This window comes from Lagopus leucura, unplaced genomic scaffold (genome assembly GCF_019238085.1).
Source record: "Lagopus leucura isolate 7727_CA_CO unplaced genomic scaffold, USGS_WTPT01 Super-Scaffold_100009, whole genome shotgun sequence".
Lineage (NCBI taxonomy): Eukaryota > Metazoa > Chordata > Aves > Galliformes > Phasianidae > Lagopus > Lagopus leucura.
The window spans coordinates 26,902,542-26,921,175 of record NW_024962266.1 but is presented as its reverse complement, the minus strand read 5'-3'; the positions used below and the strand labels follow the sequence as shown (position 1 = coordinate 26,921,175).

Genomic DNA, 18,634 nt, shown 5'->3' with positions numbered 1-18,634 from the left:
GTGCACAGTCCAGTCAGGCTTACATGCGCCGATGCTCACAACGCCTTTGGAGATCATTCCATGGATGGCGACACAGAAGTGCAGAGTACTGTTGTAAATTTGAATTTTCTGCCGCTGTGTGTTTTCTAAATGCCAACATAAATAGCATAGGAAATAATAAAATGAATAAAACACACGACTTCATTTTAGCTCCATTTGGAAAGACAAAGTGTGAAATGAAGAGCTCTGTTCTCTAGGTGGTGATCTCCATGCATAGCATAGTGTTTGTCCTGAATTTCAGTGCAGCAGGAAAAAGTCATGAAAAGTCTTGATTTAGTTGGCGTTTAATGTGTTTTTTATATAACTTCTGTGATACAACCAGCTACCGAGGGAATCGACGGGGAAACTTAAAGAGCAGTAAAAGCTGCAGCTATTGCTCTCCCTGCCCAGCGATTGGCTTGCTGGGTACACAAACCCTGAAAATCCCTGTTCACATCTACCTGCTGCGTGGCTGCAGCCCCGTCCGCGCCGTCCCACTGGATCTGGGGAGCTGGGGCAGCACGGCGGCACGCCGTAAATCACCGCTCCTCACCGCAGAGCTGGGAATGGCAACGCGCGAGCCATGGGCAAGTATATTAATGTCTCCAGCTATCCATAAATGAAAAATCATGTACGGCAACATTCTCTTTATTGTTATTCCAACAGAAGGCTTCTTCTTCTTCTTCTTTTTTTTCCCTTCCTGTTAGAGCCTTTGTTTGATTTTTTGAAAAACATTTTATCCGCTCGGAGCTTTCCAGCTGCTTTGGCACATGAGCATTCTTTCCCATAAATAAAACCTATTGTCTTTTTTTTATACGTTGAATGGGCTGCTCCGTATTTATGAAATGATAGCATTAAATGGCTCAGGCTCTTAATGGGCGCTCAGAAGAAAGCAGAGATTCCACCAAACTCAGAGAGTCACTCCCAGTTCTGAGGAGCCACAGCCACACTGAAACCTACTACAAAGAATGTCGGCAACGTTTTAGATTAAGTGTTTTTAATATGCTTAACCATGCATTTAATTTAAGCTTAATGAGACAGTTATTGTATGCTGACTAAATACCATGGGGTTATTAAAAACATATTTACAGAGATTAACAGTGATGTAATAGATACATATTTATTCCATCATTGGTAAACTGTTAATATGATGTTTTTAATTAATTGGCATGTACTCAATATACAGTAGGACTCTGGAGATATTTATTATATTTGGGTTAAGTTGATGAAACAGCCACTGGTTTAATGAGGGTTAGTTGATCTAACTAACTGTTAAAATATACATTCCCTATTCTGTGGTTATCTGGGCTTAAATCAACATTACATTTGCACAACACGAATTCAGCTTGTGCCTAACAGGCCTGGGATAATTCACGTGCCTGTAGGTGAAAGGGGCAAGAATGACCTGCTACATGGAGAGCAATTAAATTTTTCAGGGAAATACCAGAAAGATAAATGAAAAAAAATAGGAGAAAAAAAAAAATCATAGCAATTCCAAGCAGAAGATGGGGTATAAGAAACAAAGCCCAAAAGGCTTCAGCCATCCTGTAGACCTCCTTCAGATTTCTTCTCTGGGTCTTGGTATTAGCCTGCTCAAGTGGCTTAGTTACTGCTGGTCCAGTTACATGGCCTGGGCACATCTCTGTGCTAAGAGAAGTTTGTGCTGCTCCTGATCCCATCGCAATAAATGAAACTTGGCCGTGTCCATGATCAGAGCCCAGGTATGTACAGAATGGCCAGGTTAATGGTGAGCTTAATCTAAGGTGCAGTACCTGTTTTGATAAGTCTACGTGGTGTGTGGTCTGCTATCTAAAAACACCTAATTTTACATGCTGCCAGAATGTGTGTGCTCCTAATAGAAAATCTACGAGCATTTTTGGAATGGTTAAAACACGTTTTCTACTGGTTTTAATTTAATTTCACTTTTTTATGAAGAATCTTATAGAAAGGGCACAGAGAAGAAGCAATGAAGACCAAATTGCTGTACATGAAGTTTCATTTCTGGAGAGCCAGAGAGATTAATTCACCTGGCTCTGACTGGTTCATTACTACCCCAAGCTAACAAAAAAATGAAATATCATGGATAGCAACTCCTCTCTTCCACGGGTCGTAATGGTGTCCTGATCACAGCAGTGCAGGGCTGTGAGGAAAATACTCAGGTTGGTACTCTGACATACCCACACAAATTAGTCTGATGCTGCAGTTTTGTTTATCAGTTTTGCTACGATTGCTTCTCCGGCCCTGATTTTCTTTTGTTATATTGCATGCAAGCAGGGGGCTCATTTTTCAAAGTGTGCTCAATTCTCCTGTGAAGAAGTAGCACATCACTGGGCAGGAGGCACCCGCTGAGGTTGCTGAATCCCAGGCTGTCCATAGGATTTTGGCTCTGTACCTTTGGGAAGGGTGTATGGCAGCCCTCGTGTGCACTGCAGGAGGCTCAAAGCAAATAGAAGAAGGACCCTGTGTGAAGGTGCTGCAGGGAGACGAGGTCTGTTAATTTTGTTTTTCAAGCTCTGGATGTCCTCTTAATACTCATAAAATGTCGATCAAAATCAAGCCTTGGGTTTTGAAATTGTTAGCACTCCAGGAAGTGGGTTCTTGGTTCAAGAAGGATGAAAATAAGGATGCTGATGGGGAGGTTGAATTATTCTCTGTAGTCCGTGAGGGCAGAAGAGGCCCATAAAAGATCAAAGTTGGTATCCTGACACAGGGAAATGAGTAAAAATACCATACTGGGCTTTATTTGATACTTAGCTTGTCTAAAACAGTTTACAGCAGAACTTCATAGCATCCATTTATATTACTTAAATTTTTAATGATTCTGAATTCTTTGTTGAACTTTTTTTTCTTAAGAGAAAAATGTTAACTCTTAATAAGTGACATGGCATTTTATTCCGAATCAAAAGCCTTTTCTTTGAAAATGGCTTAATTAACATTTTCAGGTTCATAACATTTTCATTTATTTCGCCTTTTTGTTTTTAAATGGTTTTTTAAGTTTTCCAGTGGTAGTGATAGAGGTTTCCCAATGTATTAAAAAAACACAGAGTGTGCCCAGTGGGATCTGCAATCTGATTAGCTTTCAGTTTGAAGCTGAGGAAGGAGATTAAGCAGAGAAGGACTGCTGTGCTATTAAAAAGAAAACCTGATTTCTTTTAGCCATTAGCCAATAAAATGAGTACAGCTGTCAGCAGAATAGCTGAATATATGACATAGCGAGATTATCAGGTAAATATTTGAAAACTGTGCAACTTCTTGAACAGAGGATAAGCTAAATTCTGCACTGAGGGATGGGTGTGAAAGCTGGAGTCATTCTACCATAAGCTTCAGGTTTGGTGTTGGGAGAATCTTTCCGTGCAGCATTTCATCTCGGTGCCGTAGGGTCTCGTCCTTGACTAAAGCTCTAAGTTGTTGGCACAGTAAATAATAAAAATAAAATTCTAATCCCATTGAAGTCACATGAAGCAGCTCCAAATTTATATCTGCAATTTAGTGCAATGTGGCTTCACTCTTGTGATTTACCTCCGTATAAAAGTTTCCCCCTGAAGACTTCTCAAAGTCTTTCCATGCACTGGTAATGCTGCTGCTTTCCATTTTGTCCATTTTGTTGTTCTGATGTGCCTCTAAATATTGCAAGTGGGAAAAGCCACAGTGACCCATTTAAAAATCGATGGGTGTCCAGCTTGTGTAATCAGTATTATCGGATTTTCCATTGCTTTGGATACATTTCACAATGCATGGAGTCCAAAAGCAACCTCTGTAATGCTTCCCACAGAGGTGGAATGCGTGGTTTTATTTTACAGAGAGAAAATGGGTCTTCTGAATGAGATCCATGCTTTTTGAAGCTTTACTTGCACACCTGTTTCTCACACTCTTGTAAACCTATATATACACATATTCAGAAGCTGTTGTATCCTCTGCTGAAATCCACTCCCATCCAGAACACAGCAGCTATTTAACATGGCCTGTGTCATGAGGATGCACCCGAGCAAAATGGCACTGCTTAGCTCAGCCAGCGTCAGTTCAGAAATTAGAGCAAAGTAGCTGATTAAATTAGAAACAAGGTCTGCGGAAGTCCTGAAAGAGGAAGGATTAGTGCTAGTTAAAGAAGTGGTAGGGTTTGCGAGTTCCCAAACGTCCTTAGAACCCCCTGAAATACTATGTTTAAAATGGTAATGCAAGCATTCAGGCCAGAAGAAGAAAATGAATGTATGCAATATACACAGAAATATTCTTCTAATACACACAGAGCCATTCATACATGCATATACACAATCTCCTGAGGTGCAAATAGCCATGCAAGCTAGATAAGCTATCTTTTTTTCCCCAGGCGTGATGTGGCTCTGGGCAGCCTGCTCTGCTGGTTGGCAACCCTGCACATAGCAGGGGGCTGAAACGAGATGAGCACTGTGGTCCTTCAACCCAGGCCATGCTATGATTCTATCATTTTCTTCACCTTTTGTAACATTCACCTGAGGCGTTGTATTTAGATTTGGACCCGGCTCTGCACTCTTTTTTATGTATGCTTGACTTTTTGCATCTCTTCTGTTCATGTCTGCGTGGTTAAGTGTGTGCTCAAGAATTGGGTCTCAGACCTGAAGGTGCCATGAGGTGGTGAAAGCCAAAGTGATGGGGAGCAGATGTTTAAGTTCATCACTATTAGCAAAGCTCCTAAAGTCTAAAGACGAGTGTGTGCTTAAAACCCATCGAGTTCCATAAGATTAAGGCTCAGAGCTAAAGTTAAGCATATGTTTTGGTGAATAGGGATGGACTGCTGCTGGATGCCACAGCACAAAAATTAAGCATATGTATAGTCTTTGCAGGCTTACAGCCTTTGGTTATAAAGTCTTATGGCAGAATGTGCATTTATTTGTTTTCCTGTAAAGCATCTTTCTTTCATACAAAAACATTTACGATCCAGAAACACAAAACGAATAACATTTGTCTCATTTTATAATCAAGTGGTAATGAGGAGATGAAGGCTGGTTCTGCCCATCCTGTATTAATTCTCTTTCTCTGCTTTTTTTTTTCTCTTCATCGAGGAGTTCAAGGGTTAAGCCATCCCAACATGCCTCACTCTCAATTTATAAAACAGAAAATCTTCCATAAATCAAAAGTTACAAACAGACTTTGTAATGTCATAACTCTTGTGACGGCTTTCCTTTTGATTGATTCCTATACATACATTCTGTCTGATTACCATAATGTGTTCTTGTGGGACAATTCAAGCAGAGTAGAAGAAAGGAGCAAGGAAAGAAGTAAATAACAAATGGTCCTGACTCCTCCTCATCGAGAGTGATTTCAGTCCAATGTTCCATCATATCAACTGGGAAAGAGAGTCTTAGGGTTTAGGCAATCAATTACAGATATGTGTAGAGGCAGACACAATCATTTCACTGATTGTCACCAGTCTAGAGCAGTGACACAGGGAAGTGATCCATCAGTCTATTTTCCCTGACAATCAGAGAAAGATGGCAGACACTTGTAGACTAACAGGCATCCGGATTGGCTGGCTTAAAAGATTGAAAAATAGCCGTATTTCAAACGTATCTAAACCTTTAAATACCTCTGCTTGAAGATTTCATGCATTTCTAGAAAACATTTAGAGCTATTACAGGAGTCGCTCATATTACGGTGGGTGGGAAGGAGAGTAAACCTGCTTTCAAGTGTATTAGAATAGATGGAGGGAAGCAATCATCTTTAGGTGAGGAATACCAAGATCTTTTCTGATTCACCATCTTTTTTTCTTTGGGTTTAATGTTGTGTCTTACGAGGTAATCCAGTTTTTACAGATCAGAAGCAGACAACTGAAAATTAGCTAATGCGATTAGACATTTAGTGTTAGAGGGCATTTGCTGGGTTGCTTAAGGCTGCTTTTTCTCAATATATGGGGTTTAATTACATTGAAAATCACCGTGGACCATCTGCAGAGGGATGCAAAGCTCACAGTTTGGTTAGTGCCCGGTCCCAAGCAGTCCCCTCTTTCTATAAGAGGACTCCTGTTTCTTTACATTGTCAGAGCCCTCTAGGAAAGCCATCAGTGATTTTTGCAGCCCGTCACTTCAGAACTCACAGTGAGTGCCTGGTGGACCTGGACCAGGTGAGCAATGGTCACTGAGTCACTGGGCACGTTGCTCACCCTCTGAACCTCACAGCTCTTCCCTCAGTGGATGACAACCACAAACTGCCATAGCAGTTGATCTCTACTTCAGTGCTCGACTGTGAGCTGCAGAGGCTCCTTCTTACCTTCACCCTCACCTGCCTGCTGAGCGTTGGGTTCTGAAGGATGCAGTCAGGTTTGGAGGAGCTGATACCATGCAGATCTGCCTTGCAGCCAGAGGTAAACGAATTAAAGAAAACTCCTTCCTCGTGGCCCAGCAGACCATGACACACACAGCACTTCTAAGCTTGGGGCGAGGAACCGCGGGGTGAGAAAGAGCCGGGCCCCAAGGCATGCAGGGTCAGGTTTTTTCTGCTGTACCCCAACAAAGGACATCTTTTTACAGCCTGGGGAAGGAAGGAGGCTCACACGCTGCCCAGAATGCTGAGGCACGTTTGATCCTCCCACTGCTGAGCTTCTGTGGGAGGTGGAAGTGCTCCCACAGGGCTTTAATTAGAGCAGCCTCTTTCATCTGCCTGCGGCTCCTGGTGGCATTCAGCACTTCCACAGTGTCACTCCTTGGGGCTCCCACCCCTATCAGGTCTCTGTTGCTCCATCCACGCCAGCCTCAGTGCCAGGGCTGCCTCACTCCCTCCCAGCAAGAAGGATGGGCTGAGCTCCATGTTTGCAGTAGCTACCAATGTCCAGGCAACGCTACCTGGAGATTTAAACCTTGATCCTGTCCCCCCAGTCCCCAAGCACTCCACACACACAAAAGCGCCACATTTTGGTGTTTTTTCAGGTGAGAAAGGTGAGAAAACAGAATCTCAGAGCTGCATTTTAAATGCAGGCAGGCCCCCTCTCCTGTCGTACATCGCTGACGAAGTTCTTGGATAACATTAGTCTGATGGCAAAATGTATAAAATAGAATTGATTATTAATTCATAAAGAGCTTTGATATCTTATCTATTGCTCTTCTCTTGTAATGATTTTTAATGTCATCATGGTTTTTAATTTTGCATGAAACCCATCGTCGTCTGTTTTCATTTGTTTAGTAAACCTTGTCTGTTTTATTAAGAAAATCCCAAGGCTTCTGTGGGCATTTGTGCAACAAGACAAGTAAAGAAATGTTAATAGGAATGTGTTTCTACCTCAGTGCAACATTAATTTCAGCACCACATTCCAAGGGCTTCTGTTTTTGCAATTTCTCAACATTTTCTCAAGGAAATGCACCAAAATCCTGCAGTCCAAACGGAGAGTGAAAAATCTTCTGTGTCCAAAGATCTTGTACAAACCTTATCTTACCTTTTATTTACCATGTGTGCTACTGCAAGCCAATATGAACCATAACTCCATTTAGATAATAATAATCAAATTATCCAAACCTGGGAGAACATCTTTTATAGATTTTGGTCTAAATTTAATACAAAAATGCAGTAGTCCTTGTTTGGAAGAGTTTATTAAGGGTTAGCAAAGAAAAAGCTTTTTCAATAGTCTATAACTCTCTAATGGCCTTTTTCAAATAAAATGGGAAAGAATTTGAAAAGAAACCTATATCAGTGAGCTGCAATTGTAACATTACAGTACAGGTCTATAAATCTTGACATGTTCAGAAGATTGCCTAAACCAGCAATACAATCTGTCCAAACCTCATTGTCTCCACGACCAGCCAGACTCATTTCAAGAAATGTATGTGGTCTTCAACCTAATTTTATCACCTTCATTTGTAAACTAGTCAATCAATCAAAGCATCCTGTGAGTCTAAATAGAAAAAGGAGTGCATTTTCATGCATTTCCAGACAGCACAGTCAAAAATTAATCTCCGCTTGATCAGACATTCCTTGCCCTCATCTCAATAGACCATCATTAGGGTCAGCAATGTATATTAAAAATAGAGTTGCAGCGAACTGTTCGCCAGGGATTCTCTGCTAGCTACCTGCTGGCAGATCAGGGAGCTCAGGGCTCCCTCAGAGCCTGCAGAAGACTGGGTTCAGCCAAGAAAGTGCAGCTAAAAATGAAGTTAAATAGAGGGAAAGAAAAAATGTCAAGAAATTCAGATCTCTGCCAGCCTTTTCTTGCACCCTCAGCACAGGGGTAACAGCTTGCTAAAATGTAAAGTAGGGGCCCAGATGAGATCTCATCTTGTGATCTTTTTCCTACTTGCACTGTGCGTCTATAGACACTGTTATCATTATACACCTCCTTCCTTATGTATATATTTACTATGTGTGAGATGGGATGGATGCTGGGCAGGTTTATGTCGGGGAGATGGGCAGTGAGTATGCACTGTGCCCCAAAGCTGTAATTCCTGCAGAGTTTATGGCCTTTGTTATGGGACACCTTTTGTGTACAGCTATCCTATGGCACAGGAAAGGATTTGGGGGCTGATCCCTCTCCCCCAGGGCTGCTTTTCTCACCTTGGGCAATTTTGGTCTATTGCTCTAGAAAAAAATGTCTCAAGTGAGAATGGCAGCAGTGGAGAAAGTGTTGATGTGGCAGGGATGGCAGCGCGAATCAGAAGCATGAATTCTTCATTGGGGTGAGGATTCTCTATGTAAGAAGCACAATGCACACACAGACTTTGCTCCTCTTATCCCAGACGTGGGGAGATTCAGTGGCAAACACCAGAGCCTTAACTTTGTTCTGGATGAAATTTGGCTGATTAAACCTGCCTTAGAAGGTTGCTGCGAGATGCCCACGTATTCATGCTGCTGAGTTCCTCCAGCTGTCTCCCTATTACACACACAGTGCTTTTGGCTACAGCAGGGGTGGTTTGCATCTTTTGCATCCATAAAAGAAAATCCATGTAACAATTTCAGATGATTGACACAGTCCTGGCACAGGAGATTGCCCAAGGAGGATCATTTCCACCACTGCAGCACTCTTTGCAGAAGGGATGCAGCTGAGATACGTCCTGTCCGCCATCCATCAGTAACTCAGACAAAGAGAGGTTGCAGAAATGTTGTTTTAAAACAGCACGTATTTCTCAACTTTCTTGAAAAATACAACGGGATTTTGGGGGATCTACAACATCCTTCTCTACTCAGGCTCTCAAGGAGAAAGAAGTTGATGTGGCTCTGTCCCAGTTTGCAAAACCTTACAAGTGACTTGGGGTCACTTCTCCCAGAGATGTTTATTCTTTACTCCAGCTGATGTAGAGGATGTTAGGCACTGGGGATCCGGTCCCTGAGCTTCTGCCGGGTGCCTCCCGGTGCACTGACAACTGCTGGAGTGCGTGGTGGGTTCAGTGGGTGTTTTAGATTGATGATGATGTGATTCTCAGCCATCTGCTTCTCATTTTCTGGTGCAGGTGACAACCTTCATGGAATGGGAAGAAGTAAGGAAATACACCATGCAGAACCCAATAATCCTCACTTACAACCCCAAAGAGGGTTTATGAAAAAAAAGAGTTCCTGAGGTGGAAAACCGCAAGGGAAGACCTCCCAAAAGCTTGGGACTTCAGGTGAAAGGGACCCAACAATTTTCAGGCTGCGTAGTCCATATACCCTGACCACCAAGCTTTGCATGAACGAAATGCTTTTGCTCTTACATTTCTGGGTTGAGTAGCTATTGAATTTCTGGGAAAAAGCAGAAACTTTAGAGCTGATTCCTCCTCCTTTCAGGTCCTTTTTTCCACAAGGGGTCATAGTGGAGCAAAGCAAGGATGACTTCCAAAACAAGTGATTTTATCCTATCTGAAAGTGTGGTTGCCATTTCAGTGTTATTATTCTAACTGGAATTGATAAGGGTTTCAATTTTTATTTTTAAATACCATAATGCCGTATTAATTATTATTTCTTTGGTGTTTCTGTCAACTATGTTAAGAATGAGCAATGCTTTAGTGTAACTGCATTTCTTTTAACAGAATACTGTCATAAAGAGTGGGGGGTAAAATACCTCTGTGAATAAATGAAGTGCTTAAAAATAGGTGTGGAACTGTGTGGCAATTAGGATAAAAAGAGGAGACTTCTGAACTGGAAATTAAATACAGCCATACAACCTCTAAAAAGAACATCAGAAACAACTGTCAGTCATCGAACTACTGCTGACTCCCAGACAACTCAATGATCCTTCTTCTTTTTCTACTCCATTCTTTCTTTTTTAGAAGATAAAGCCTGTTCTATAATTTAGGCAAATTGCATGATAAATACAAATAATTGAGCGTATTAAGCTTAAAAATAAAAACATTTTATCGTATGTAACTTCAAAAGTAATCATATAATGAATGGGTGAAAAACAGAGAGAAAGATTGCCAGAGATTAAGATTAAGCCCTGCAGAAGAGAATGTTCTAACTAGAAATTGGTTTAATTAATAGCACATTTTACATAATGATTACAGTGTAATTGCGCTGACTAGCAGAGTGTCATTAAATATATCCATGCTCCTTTACAACACCCTAAGGCTAAAAATAATGAGTTACATTGAAAATCACTATGCAACAGGTTCATAAATAACATTTAAGCCTATACAAGGCGAATACTTATAAATAATAAATATTTGCCTTTTGTAATTGAAGAAAAAATGACAGCCTTCTTTTTCTACTACCCTGTAGATTGTCATGTTATAATGCTGAAAAGATTTTTTTCCCCTTGCGTTCTCTAGAAAGTGCTGAATAATTTATTCGAATGCTAATATTCCACATAGTCTGACTTTGAGGAACAAATATTCCTACATAAAGAATAAATGCCAAGTTGCTTATTACCAGCTCCGTTTTACTTTCCATTGTGCAGTCCCCAAAAAACTATCACAGCCTATTACACGTGTCAAATGAAGTTAGCGGCCAGGTTTTCTTCCAGACTAGTTACATTCTTTTTTAGTTAAAAATTACCCCTTCTCCCCAAATGTTCATCATGCTCAGAGCTGTTATGCAGCAACAGCTGCTCCTCAGCTCCAAAAAGGACGACATCATAAACCTGATCACTTTTTAATCTGTAGGTTTTCTCTGGTGGATCGGGAGTATCTAATAAAAACGGGTTTGATTTCGTATGAGCAGCGTGCTGACATTTGAAAGACCCCCAAATGGTTTGTGTTTAGCTGGCTTACCAAATCCAGCAGCCTCTCCGGTGTCAAAATAAAGCAGCGTGCAGAAAGGTCAGCTCAGGAGATGGAACTGCTGTGCCGTGCTGCAGCTTTCTGGTGGGTTCGAGCTTCTGCCAGGGCCCAAGCCACGTCAACACGGTGCATTGGTGTCATCAGAAGGTGGCACTGGTTGGGTGTCCTCTTCTTCAGTGACAGAGATGGGCAGTAGCTTGGGAAATACAAAGAAATGCAACACTGCTTGAATATTTGCCTTTGGGGCTGGAGATCTCGTGCTCTGCCTGTGATCTTCTGACCTGTGTGGAAATCTTGGACTTGGTGAATCAATGTGAGCACTAAAAACGTCACCTGTGTGAAACGCAGGGGCTCCACACGAGTCCTGAGATGAGAAGCACAAGTCATGGGGCGCGCACAGCACTGTGAGCACTGCGATGTTCAAATGCAAACTTGTGTTGCCTGAGCACCAGCAATAAGAGAAAGTGGTAGGGGGAGAGAACACTGCTTGTTGTTGAGAGAACACTGCTTGTTGTTGAGAGAACACTGCTTGTTGTTGATAAACATTCTCAAGATGAGGGCAGGAGGAAATGTTTGCTAACACGTGGGAAGGACTCTGCTTGGGAGAGATACAAAACTCAACTGCTCCTGTCCATTTCTGCGTGCTTTTCTCTATCAACAAAGAGAGCAGAAAGTAAAATTTTCTTGTCCCATTCAGACTACTTTTTCCCTTTGTTTGAAGCAGGACTGATGCCCCTCCTTTCTGTTCACAGCAAGAGGAACTGCTTTTTGCCACTGTCCTAAACAGTGCACAGTGAAAGATGAAACCCTCTGAGTATTTTGAGAGTTTGGTGAAGAAAACCAAGCATTTCTTGTAATGGAGGTTGCCCAGTGGCAGGGCAGACAGCTAGGGAGCATATCCTGGTTTTCTGTCTCACTCCAAAGAGGAAACCATGTTTGCATCATTGCTGCCCTCCCTGCAAAATCACTAAAATCTTTTCTTCATTTCTAATCATTTTTTACAGCTTAGGGAACCCCACTGGGATCTCCAGAAAGCACAGGCAAAGGCAGGAATGGGCTACCAATGGGAATCTGGACTAAGGTGGCTGGAGAGCAACTATTCCTTACATATCACATCAGAAATGCCTTTGTCAACATTAATCAACCCTGCTGACAGCTTTGGGAGGTAAGAAGTGCTGCATATTTCCCATTTTATCATTAGGGAGCTGACAAAAAGTTAGCTTAGATGACTGGTATTGCATCATACCATCATACTCAAGCCAAAAGCAGAGGGAAAAAAGAATCTGGACCTTCTTAGTCCTTCATGTTTGCTTGATTTTCTACCATAAATGGAAACCTTGGTAAATCCAGTCACTGCACCTGAGAATCTGCTGTGACCAAGGATCTCAGGTGTAGCAAAATACTTTTTGTAGAACTGGATATTTTGTCCCTTACTTTGCTCTTTTAATAGCTTAATTAATTTAGCCTCACAGTTTTGAAGATCATACCTGACGTAGGAAACATAATGCAGTCGTTTGTTTGGATCCTGATCCAAAGAGAGCTGGTATCTTAAGTCCTACAGAGGCAACTCTTTATAGAAAAAAACAGGGATTCTTTTTGCCTCACTTAAGGGAGGAAAATGACAGATGATTTAAAATGCTTAAACCTTCTTTGCTGCTTTGTACTACAAAAGCACAAAAGGGCAGAATTCAATCCAGAAGGAAAGGTTAAGAAAGATTAAGAAAGAATGCCTTCCCCTGTTTATTCACTTCTGCTGGGCAATAATATAATTTTCAGTCTCACGTCTCTATTTCAGACCACATATGGCAGTAATATTGGATCTTCACCATCGCAGCTTAACCATGACTAAACAGGTTGATGAATGTCATGCATCTTATCATCATACATGCATATTTTTAAATATAATTCACTTTTGATCTGCACCCTTGTGCAGTGGTGAATGAAAACAGTTAAGATTTCTTCCACTGTCTGCCTTTAAATGTATTAAACAGCCCTGCTGTCAATAGATTATATTCTTGTACAATGATAATAGCCCAAAAAACTAAGAGGCCTTGTCAGGAATTGCAGTTGTCACAGTTTGATGCAAATGATTTTACTTGGTGTTCATCTGCTGCACAATCATCTCATAATCTGGATATACATCACAGCATGACATGTAAATTTCCTGCTACTCTGCTTTCATTTCCAGAGGCAGCAATCAAATGAAAACCATTCAACCTCACCAAAATGTATAAATAATTTTCATTCAAACATATTAACAGTCAAAATATGAGAATTTATCACAGAGCACTACGCCTTTTAAGAAGCAATAAAGACTTTACTTTTTAAGCATATTTCTACTTAGAAAAGTAATATGAACAGTAGCTTGCAATTTTAAAACAGGATTTAAAAGTCCACCCATAACACCTCATCTTCAAACTTAAGTGTGTTGATGCTGCTTTGCTGCCTTGTAAAAAAACACCTAGGAAAGCTTTGGGAATAAAAGGAGCACAACATTCTATGGAAATGACCGCTTTCTCCTCGGGTGTTTCACATAAAATAAATAGAAGCATTCAAACGCACAGAACTGAAAATGAAACACCATGTCACAGCATTGGACGATGCAACAATTAAGATGGCCTTTATTTTAATTCTTCATGTTATTTTAGACTTCAGATTAGGTTTCAGTTCAGGTCCAGCGCGGATCCGGAGCTGATGCTCAGAGGTGGGGGGACCTCTCACTGCCAGGCACTGCTGGTTTTGCCATGGAGCACATCAGGATCCAGCCCTCGAGGGTATTCAGTATGAAGCACAGGTAGAGCCACCCCGCACTTCTTTCGTGAAGAACCATTTTTCTCTGTAGCAGCTGCAGGTTGGCCCTGCTTCCATTTTGCTTCCACATCCATTTTGCCCAAACCCATTTGCTGCAGGGAGCTGCTGAGAGCCAGGATCCAGCCACTTGTTGGGGCAAGAGAGGAACCAACCTCTTCAAGAAGGCAGGGACAAAGAACGTTCTGCTGTTCTTATCAGCAGTGGTGCTGGAAAAAAATTGCTGCCTCTCTATGAATTGGGTGGGCTTTTTGAGAAACAGGTAAAAACTGCTCAGATGACAGTCTTTCCCATTTTTCCAGTGAGTGTGTCTGAGGAAGTAGAAGTGCAATAACCTGGGGTACAGCAGGCTCAGCCATTTGAAATAAAACTTTGCAGTACTAATGTTTTTGTAACTGCTTTCATATTGTAATGATATTTTTCCAAGCACTGGTTTTATTTGATCTTAAATACCTTTTTGGGAAAGTCCAGTGAGCTGACTCTAATAAAATCATGCTATTGAAAAAAGGTTTAAGTGGAATGTTCAGAATAAATTACAAAACTGCATGCAAGAATACCAGCTAGTGCTGCAATAAAAATCTGGAAATGAGGATTCTTGCAATATATTTTAAAGAAGTAGTATACTTCTTTTTGTTCATTTTTTTTTTCCACAGAATATTTCATAATAGAAAGCCTTTGCAACTTGAAAGAGGATGAATGAATAACGAATGAACAAACTGCCAAAGAGATTGCATTTAAAAAAAACTTGATTTTTTTTTCCCCTACATAATATATTTCATATCATTTTCAATAACTTTTGGAAGATAATAGGAAAAGTAATTTGGTTCCATTTTGCTGTGCCAAAATAAGTAAATTATATCATACTTAGACTGTCAGGTTTCTCGCCCATATACACACACACGTGTCCAGATCCTTTGTGTCAGGAGCTAGTAGCAAAAATATGACACAGTCAGGTCTTCCTGCTCTGGAAAATCCTGAACTGTCCATATTAAGGAGTTTCAGGAGTGTAACTGAGGCATCTCAGAGATCTGCTCCCCTGTAGATCTATAGGAGATCACGTTCAGAGGGGTTTTCTTGCAGGCTTTGCAGGAGTTATTGGCATTTTCTAGCATTAGGGCTTAAAAGAATACGACAAAGGCAGTCACTGCCCTCAGCTGTCTCTCAGTTACTGGAGTTTACTGTGCTAAAATGAAGATGGAAAAAAAAAATGGGAAAGAATTTGTGTTTTTCTTCCTTCCAGTTTCTAACTCTCATTGTGAATGGGCCATCCAGAGACACATCCCTAGCAAATGCTGGCAATAGCAGGGTTTGTCAAACCACATACAAACCCACAAAATCAGAGCTTATATATTGAAATGTAAATTAGCCACACCATGATTTAGGCAACAAACCTGAAACCCCTAAAGGTTTCAGGCCAAGTGCTGCTTCTAGTTCTAAAAACCTGTTTAATCTGGATTTATATAGGTGTCACAGAGATCCCAACTGGCACTTCTGATCTACCAGACAAGGGAAATTAGCCCTCTTATCGAGATAAACGGCCCTGATGTGGTCAGCATCAGACAGAGATGTAGCTGCTGAGAAATGTAGGCAGCAGACAGGGAGATGCAGCCAAAGGAGCACAGAGCCCTTGGGCTGCTGGCGCTGAAAGGCAGGAGGGAAAAGCAGCACGTGGTGTCATGAAGGCCCCCTTCCCTTGAACCGGGGCATGCATCACCAACGAGGCTGAAGGAAAAAGACAATGATGAGTATTTTCAGGAGCTATTGAGGCCCCATGGGAGTAAAAGCAATTCCGTGTCCAAGGTGAATCCTTCAAGAGTTGGGTGGCACCCAGAATTTTGATCCAAGCTTCTTTTCCTCCGTCGCCTCATGTTGGAGCCCAGGATACCTAAAGCCTGAAAGGTTCCTTGAAATGTTACCAGACTGACTTCTGCATGGAGCTGGAGGCTCTAACCCACCTGAGACACTGAGCACTCTCATCCCACCATGTTGGTCAGAGGCCCCAAGGCAGTGCTGTGCGTTCAGAGACAGAGTAAAGCATTGAAAATTTCTATGCTGTAATTTGAACAGCATGGTACATTTATAACTTCGAGGTATTCATCTATTGGCTTTGTCTACCCAAATTCTGAATAGAAACAATGGCCAGGCTCCACAACTCCAGACGTTAAAAGCAGGACTATTCAAGAGCAGACAGAATGGTTTGGAAGGAAGCGGGTCTAAGAGACTACGAATTATCAAATCTTCCTTGATGTTTCCACTGTTACCTTTCCTAAAACCCCAGGTGATGTCTGAAGCTCCTCACCTCATTGTAAAGCACTTCAAATTTCTACCAGGAGTCCCAGCCAACGCTCAGTTGTTTGGAGGGAGATGGGAGGGAATGGATATCAGAAATATTGCACTTTGAAGCTCTGATGGAAAAGTTCCACAAGGAAAACCACTGAGTGCCAAGAGAAGAAGCAATTTTCTTTATGGAGCAGCCTTGCAATGTCCAATTCTAACTCACACTTTTTATGGGGAATAAATACATACTCCACAAATTTTAATGACCGCTCATATTTTTATTTCAGTAGCTTAAATATTTTTCTTTCAACTCTAGGAGGTGAAAGAGGAAGCACATTTCATACCCACATCCCCCAAATTTTCTGCTGTCAAATTTGGGCACTCCAAGATTTTGCTGCACTACAAACTGGAAGCACCAAAAACTGCACAGCTACACTTGAAGAACAGCACTGTTTTTCACCTGCTGCCCAGTTAAACCAGCAATTAGACCCAGGTGAAAAGGTTCTTACATTCATGTAGAGCAGTGTTAACTTTAATGAGATTCCTCAGCTGTGTCAGCTTTCACCACATCATTTCAACTGCAGGATGAGGCTTCCCATGCAAAATGTCTTCAGTAGATGTGATCCAAATGGTGTTCTGTTTGGCCAAAGCAGAGCTGTGGTGGTAAGAACCTTTTCTTTTTTTCCTTATTTGTTCTTAAGACATCAATACTCTGACAGAAACCAAGGGAAGCAGCCAGGTATGTTTTTTGGGTCTGACTTCCAGCAGTGGTAGCCTGTTTTTCCTTGAATAAAACTGTGAATTGCCCTTGAAAGATCAGGGATATCTTTCTGATATCTTGCAAGGGCAATTCTGCAGTTTTAAGGCCCAGAATCTGGACTTGTTGGCTGCTGTGATATAATAAGCAAAACAGGATCCCAACACTGGAACAGTGCGTGCAGGCAGCAGTATTTTTTATAATACCATTAGCAATACTTGACTTACCATAAATGCTCAGGTATGAAGTTCATACAGAATGCCCTGCTGATGTTAATCATACATTATACTATAACTGTCAGATATGAAATACACTCACAAGCCAACAATACATCAAAAGTTCATTATTAAAGTTGCATATTCAAACGTATTTAACTTAGGAAATAAGTATTGAGGTTTTCTGGGTGATGCTAATTTGACTCCGTTGTGTCTTGGTCAGTCCCTGTTATTACCTTATCACCTTGCAGTAGTTTTCCACAGGATGTTTGCCTCAGGCAATACAGGGATTTAACTTGCTGGGGAGGTGATTTGGAATTGTTTTTTCCAGGATTTTTTAATGCATACCCTGAACAGTGTTTTATTCACTCAGACATTTTTCTCTTCAGAAACACTTGTGGGTTTTCCTAGCATGTTTTTTCACTTAAAAAAAACAAAACAAAAAACCAAATCACTTAGAAGCTTGGGTTTGTGGTGTCCTACTGACACTGCAAGGATCATCAGCTGACAGAGCCCTTAAGTCCACCACACAAACATCAGGCTGAAGCAATCCTAAGAAGGTCTAGTGATGGTAAGCTGTCACGAAGCAGATGGAGCAGAGTGAGGGAATTTTACTTTCTATAGTATTTCCTTTCAGGAGACGTATGACAAGGCAGGTATCTCAGGTCTTGTTTCAAGATCTAGAGGAAAGTTTGTTTTAGTGGGCCAGACTTTTCTGACATAGGCAGAAGTGTATGAGGAAAGGGTTGACACAGCACGTTAGTACACAGTGTGTGGGAGGTTGGTGACCCTCACAAATCCCAAATGTAATCCCTTCTATGCTACTCCAGGCTCTCTTAGCAGCTCCTGGTCAAGGTCAGCTCCCGGAGCTGTTTGGGGGCTGCCTCTCCTCTCCTGGCTTTTTCAGTCCAGCACCTGGCACTACCCAAAGCTTTCAGAGTAGCAACTATGGAGTATCCAAGCTGGATCTATGCCTGGCATAAGTGGAGTCTTCATGAAATTCAGAGAGATTTAAATGCCTCTTGAGCTTGTGTGGATTGATCTTTTTTTTCCAAAAAGCTTGTAACTCAACCAACTTCAGATTGGCTCTTGTGGGAATGCCAGAACATGTACCAGAACATATACCCTGATGGCTTCCCTGCCAAATTTCAAGTCTGCTCAAAAGATAGGAAGAAGTAGGTGGTGTTAAAACTCTTCCAAGGGAAGATCACCATCCTTTTTTAGTTGGGAAATTACACCGAAACTCTGCACAGATGGCTGAAAGTTTGAAAAGCCTTTTTTGTTTATTATTATTCCTAAGGCTCTGTGAGCTTGTAGAGCTTGCAGAAAATCTCTCTGTGCCTTAGTCTCCATTCAGTGAAATGGGGATAGGGAAATGTGTTTTGAGATTGAGGCTGGGGTACAGCCTG

The 18,634-nt window shown here is 41.5% G+C and overlaps 1 long non-coding RNA gene across 1 annotated transcript in view; it reads left to right on the top strand.

The window, feature by feature from the left end:
• Positions 1 to 18,634, top strand: part of LOC122181585 — a 74,523-nt gene that overhangs the window by 46,345 nt on the left and 9,544 nt on the right. The window contains exon 2 of the long non-coding RNA XR_006179488.1: positions 12,173 to 12,333. This is a non-coding gene — a long non-coding RNA (uncharacterized LOC122181585). The remainder of the gene's footprint in view (positions 1 to 12,172; positions 12,334 to 18,634) is intronic.